The sequence below is a fragment of the Oncorhynchus gorbuscha genome, linkage group LG17 (genome assembly GCF_021184085.1).
Source record: "Oncorhynchus gorbuscha isolate QuinsamMale2020 ecotype Even-year linkage group LG17, OgorEven_v1.0, whole genome shotgun sequence".
Taxonomy (NCBI): domain Eukaryota; kingdom Metazoa; phylum Chordata; class Actinopteri; order Salmoniformes; family Salmonidae; genus Oncorhynchus; species Oncorhynchus gorbuscha.
In genome coordinates, this window is record NC_060189.1 from 42870384 (window position 1) to 42876418 (window position 6035).

Below are 6035 nucleotides of genomic sequence, written 5' to 3' on the forward strand. Positions count from 1 at the left end.
CCCAGTGGTTAGAGCGTTGGGCCAGTAACTGAAAGGTTGCTGGATCGAATCCCCTAGCGGACAAAATATGTTAACCCACTGTTCCCCGGTAGGCCGTCATGGTAAATAAGATTATTTTTCTTAACTGACTTGAGTTAAATAAATGTATTTTTGTTTTTGTTTCAAAGGCTTGAGAAGAACACTGACACCTGAGTGCTGCTACTGGAATATTACGAATAAGTAACCCATAGCCTACTTGAAATGTATTTGAACAATATCAATGTTTTACGATAGTGAATGTTTTCACTTTACTTTGGAAATGGCCACTAAAATATGTCAAGTGTGCGCAACTGCTGAAGAACTTCGATGCACATGTAAAGAGATTGTCAGCTGAACTTCTTCAAATGAAGGAGTGTATAAAGGCGCTGTCAAGATGTTATGTTTGCTGGCTGAGGAAGAAGGGAATCTTTTGCGTCCTATACTTCTGAGCTGCACCAGATACATGCAGTTCGTGCACTGCTGGACACATGCAATGTAAATGGATGTGTAGTGCACTAGTCTAATAACAGGTTTAACCCCACTGCCCAACCCAGTATTGTCTACAAGCATTAAAATATATACAAGCATCAGGAAATCATGGGGCAGTATTCATTTATTTCACACCTTGGTCTGTGTAAGTGTCGTTTTGAGTTGCTGACTTCAGCATTAAGCCCACTGGAAGTGTCATGTTTATTTGAGACAGCTGGTTATAACTTTAATAGTCGATCTGCTTTGTCATTGCTGTGCAGTGAGGTATCCCATCACTTTAGCTCTCAAACTCAAGGCTGCTTTCTGCCTTCTCCCTGCAGTTTCCAGCCGTTAGCTTCGACCACGTCTGGTTCATGTGAACTACAACCCTGACACTGTGTTTAAACATTTAGAAGTGTAAATCATCGCTTGCTATGCAGCTTTCGAAACATATGTCCCTTATCTTTCATCAGCAAGAAACAATCCTTCAAATAAAAAATACACTTACTATGACATTTGTGCAAAATCCATAAAGCTATGGGTGCCTCCATTCAACGAAACTACACTTCCAGAGTTAGCTTACACACAGGTGTCGGAGCATGCTAGATAGCTAATTAGCACAGGTCTTGTTTTCCGTAAACAATTGTTGGAACATGGAGACATGACCATGTGAGAACGCTAACCTTAACCATGTCAAGGTGTGTATCAATTTGACCTTTTGTTTTTTGAAAATGAAGGTCCTTGTTTCCAAAACCATACCGCAAAAAACGCGTGTGAATTGATCCGACGGGCTCTTAACAAAACTCCATATAGGAATATGATTGGTGACATTGATTGTTTTCATTCTGTCTTGACTCTTGTTGCAGTGGAGTCTGCTTTACCTGTTGCTCTCCTGGAGCCATACACAGCCCTGGAGGTAAAGAGGACCACCTCTCTGTCTCTGGTTCATTTGGTAGTTAAGAAACAAAGGTATTTACACACTCACACTGTCTTTGCCACGTGTCAAGATTTAACACTGTACTATTGTTTTCCAGTGAGTAAGGAGAAGGGAATTGGGATGCTGGTGGCCCTGCTAAAAATGCTCCAGTCTGGTGACCCCACTGTCCAGTGTAACTCCTGTCAATGTGCTGCCTTACTGGCCTCCTCAGGTTGGTGAACTACTGTTGTCACTTTTGATTTGGACTTTATTGATTCCCAGAGGAAAATAATGTCCCAGGCTTACACAGAACAAGATCACTACACAAGGCAATACAAACATTACAAAATCACGTGCTGGTGCTGTTGTCAGTGCATTTCATGTTTACAGTCAATCAGCCTGGTCTCATAGACTAGACATAACATAGTAAATGTACATCTGGGATACTCAAATTAGTATGATATGTTTTGTAGGGTTACATAAGACAGATGGTTATTTAAGACAAACAAAAGTAGGGTGGATGGTCAGGCTTTTAAGTCAAATCTCATCACAGACAACTTTAGCATTTTAGCTTAATTAGCAACTTTTCAAATACTTGCTACTTTGCAAATACTTAACATGTTAGCTAATCCTTCCTGTAGCTCTAACATTAACCCTTTCAGCTATCCCTTTAACATAACTCCTAAATTCAACACTAGCCTTTCTAGCGCAGGCGTTCCGCTAGTGGAACCCCTCGACAACATTCCGCTGAAAAGGCAGCTCGTAAAATTCAAAAATATTTTTTTGAAATATGTAACTTTCACACATTAACAAGTCCAATACAGCAAATTGTCATGCAGGTGAAAGAGGACCCAAAAGCGACTTAACAGAAACAGAGTTTATTCAAGTCCAAACAGAAAACGACAAATCCTGAATCCTTAACAGGAAATGTCCAAACAGGGAATAACAGAAATCCTCTAGTCTGTAGAGGGGGAATAACAGGAGAAGCGGCCACAGACTGCAGGTCGCTTCGGGTAGGCGCAGGCCGTAGCTGACAGAGACACCTGCTCACACGCAGCATCTGATGAAGGCAAAAACACGACAGGACAGGGCGATACACAATCACAGCACGGTGAATTCTAAACAAGGAACCGACAGGACAGGAACGGAACACAAAGGAAGAAATAGGGACTCTAATCAGGGGAAAGGATCGGGAACAGGTGTGGGAAGACTAAATGATGATTAGGGGAATAGGAACAGCTGGGAGCAGGAACGGAACGATAGAGAGAAGAGAGAGCGAGAGAGTGAGAGAGGGAGGGGGAGAGAGAGGGATAGAAAGAGGGAAAGAACCTAATAAGACCAGCAGAGGGAAACGAATAGAATGGGGAGCACAGGGACAAGACATGATAATAAATGACAAACATGACAGTACCCCCCACTCACCGAGCGCCTCCTGGCGCACTCGAGGAGGAATCCTGGCGGCAACGGAGGAAATCATCGATGAGTGAACGGTCCAGCACGTCCCGAGACGGAACCCAACTCCTCTCCTCAGGACCGTAACCCTCCCAATCCACTAAGTATTGGTGACCCCGTCCCCGAGAACGCATGTCCATGATCTTATGTACCTTGTAAATAGGTGCGCTCTCGACAAGGACGGGAGGGGGAGGGAAGACGAACGGGGGTGCGAAGAAAGGGCTTAACACAGGAGACATGGAAGACAGGATGGACGCGACGAAGATGTCGCGGAAGAAGCAGTCGCACAGCGACAGGATTGACGACCTGGGAGACACGGAACGGACCAATGAACCGCGGAGTCAACTTACGAGAAGCTGTCGTAAGAGGAAGGTTGCGAGTGGAAAGCCACACTCTCTGGCCGCAACAATACCTTGGACTCTTAATCCTGCGTTTATTGGCGGCTCTCACCGTCTGTGCCCTGTAACGGCAAAGTGCAGACCTCACCCTCCTCCAGGTGCGCTCACAACGTTGGACAAACGCTTGAGCGGAGGGAACGCTGGACTCGGCAAGCTGGGATGAGAACAGAGGAGGCTGGTAACCCAGACTACTCTGAAACGGAGATAACCCGGTAGCAGACGAAGGAAGCGAATTGTGAGCGTATTCTGCCCAGGGGAGCTGTTCTGCCCAAGACGCAGGGTTTCTGAAAGAAAGGCTGCGTAGTATGCGACCAATCGTCTGATTGGCCCTCTCTGCTTGACCGTTAGACTGGGGATGAAACCCGGAAGAGAGACTGACGGACGCACCAATCAAACGACAGAACTCCCTCCAAAACTGTGACGTGAATTGCGGGCCTCTGTCTGAAACGGCGTCTAACGGGAGGCCATGAATTCTGAATACATTCTCAATAATGATTTGTGCCGTCTCCTTAGCGGAAGGAAGTTTAGCGAGGGAATGAAATGTGCCGCCTTAGAGAACCTATCGACAACCGTAAGAATCACAGTCTTCCCCGCAGACAAAGGCAGACCGGTAATGAAGTCTAAGGCGATGTGAGACCATGGTCGAGAAGGAATGGGGAGCGGTCTGAGACGACCGGCAGGAGGAGAGTTACCCGACTTAGTCTGCGTGCAGTCCGAACAAGCAGCCACGAAACGGCGCGTGTCACGCTCCTGAGTCGGCCACCAAAAGCGCTGGCGAATAGACGCAAGAGTGCCTCGAACACCGGGATGACCAGCTAACTTGGCAGAGTGAGCCCACTGAAGAACAGCCAGACGAGTGGAAACAGGAACGAAAAGGAGGTTACTAGGACAAGCGCGCGGCGACGCAGTGTGCGTGAGTGCTTGCTTAACCTGTCTTTCAATTCCCCAGACTGTTAACCCGACAACACGCCCATAAGGAAGAATCCCCTCGGGATCAGTAGAAGCCACAGAAGAACTAAACAGACGGGATAAGGCATCAGGCTTGGTGTTCTTGCTACCCGGACGGTAAGAAATCACAAACTCGAAACGAGCGAAAAACAACGCCCAACGAGCTTGACGGGCATTAAGTCGTTTGGCAGAACGGATGTACTCAAGGTTCTTATGGTCTGTCCAAACGACAAAAGGAACGGTCGCCCCCTCCAACCACTGTCGCCATTCGCCTAGGGCTAAGCGGATGGCTAGCAGTTCACGGTTACCCACATCATAGTTGCGCTCAGATGGCGACAGGCGATGAGAAAAATAAGCGCAAGGATGAACCTTATCGTCAGACTGGAAGCGCTGGGATAGAATGGCTCCCACGCCTACCTCTGAAGCGTCAACCTCGACAATGAATTGTCTAGTGACGTCAGGAGTAACGAGGATAGGAGCGGACGTAAAACGTTCTTTTAGAAGATCAAAAGCTCCCTGGGCGGAACCGGACCACTTAAAACACGTCTTGACAGAAGTAAGAGCTGTGAGAGGGGCAGCAACTTGACCGAAATTACGAATGAAACGCCGATAGAAATTAGCGAAACCTAAAAAGCGCTGCAACTCGACACGTGACCTTGGAACGGGCCAATCACTGACAGCTTGGACCTTAGCGGAATCCATCTGAATGCCTTCAGCGGAAATAACGGAACCGAGAAAAGTAACGGAGGAGACATGAAAAGAGCACTTCTCAGCCTTTACGTAGAGACAATTCTCTAAAAGGCGCTGTAGAACACGTCGAACGTGCTGAACATGAATCTCGAGTGACGGAGAAAAAATCAGGATATCGTCAAGATAGACAAAAACAAAGATGTTCAGCATGTCTCTCAGAACATCATTAACTAATGCCTGAAAAACAGCTGGCGCATTGGCGAGACCGAACGGCAGAACCCGGTACTCAAAATGCCCTAACGGAGTGTTAAACGCCGTTTTCCACTCGTCCCCCTCTCTGATGCGCACGAGATGGTAAGCGTTACGAAGGTCCAACTTAGTAAAGCACCTGGCTCCCTGCAGAATCTCGAAGGCTGATGACATAAGGGGAAGCGGATAACGATTCTTAACCGTTATGTCATTCAGCCCTCGATAATCCACGCAGGGGCGCAGAGTACCGTCCTTCTTCTTAACAAAAAGAACCCCGCCCCGGCCGGAGAGGAAGAAGGCACTATGGTACCGGCGTCAAGAGACACAGACAAATAATCCTCGAGAGCCTTACGTTCGGGAGCCGACAGAGAGTATAGTCTACCTCGAGGAGGAGTGGTCCCCGGAAGGAGATCAATACTACAATCATACGACCGGTGAGGAGGAAGGGAGTTGGCTCGGGACCGACTGAAGACCGTGCGCAGATCATGATATTCCTCCGGCACTCCTGTCAAATCGCCAGGTTCCTCCTGAGAAGTAGGGACAGAAGAAACGGGAGGGATGGCAGACATTAAACACTTCACATGACAAGAAACGTTCCAGGATAGGATAGAATTACTAGACCAATTAATAGAAGGATTATGACATACTAGCCAGGGATGACCCAAAACAACAGGTGTAAACGGTGAACGGAAAATCAAAAAAGAAATAGTCTCACTGTGGTTACCAGATACTGTGAGGGTTAAAGGTAGTGTCTCAAATCTGATACTGGGAAGATGACTACCATCTAAGGCGAACATGGGCGTAGGCTTCTCTAACTCTCTGAAAGGAATGTCATGTTTCCGAACCCATGCTTCGTCCATGAAACAACCCTCAGCCCCAGAGTCTATCAAGGCACT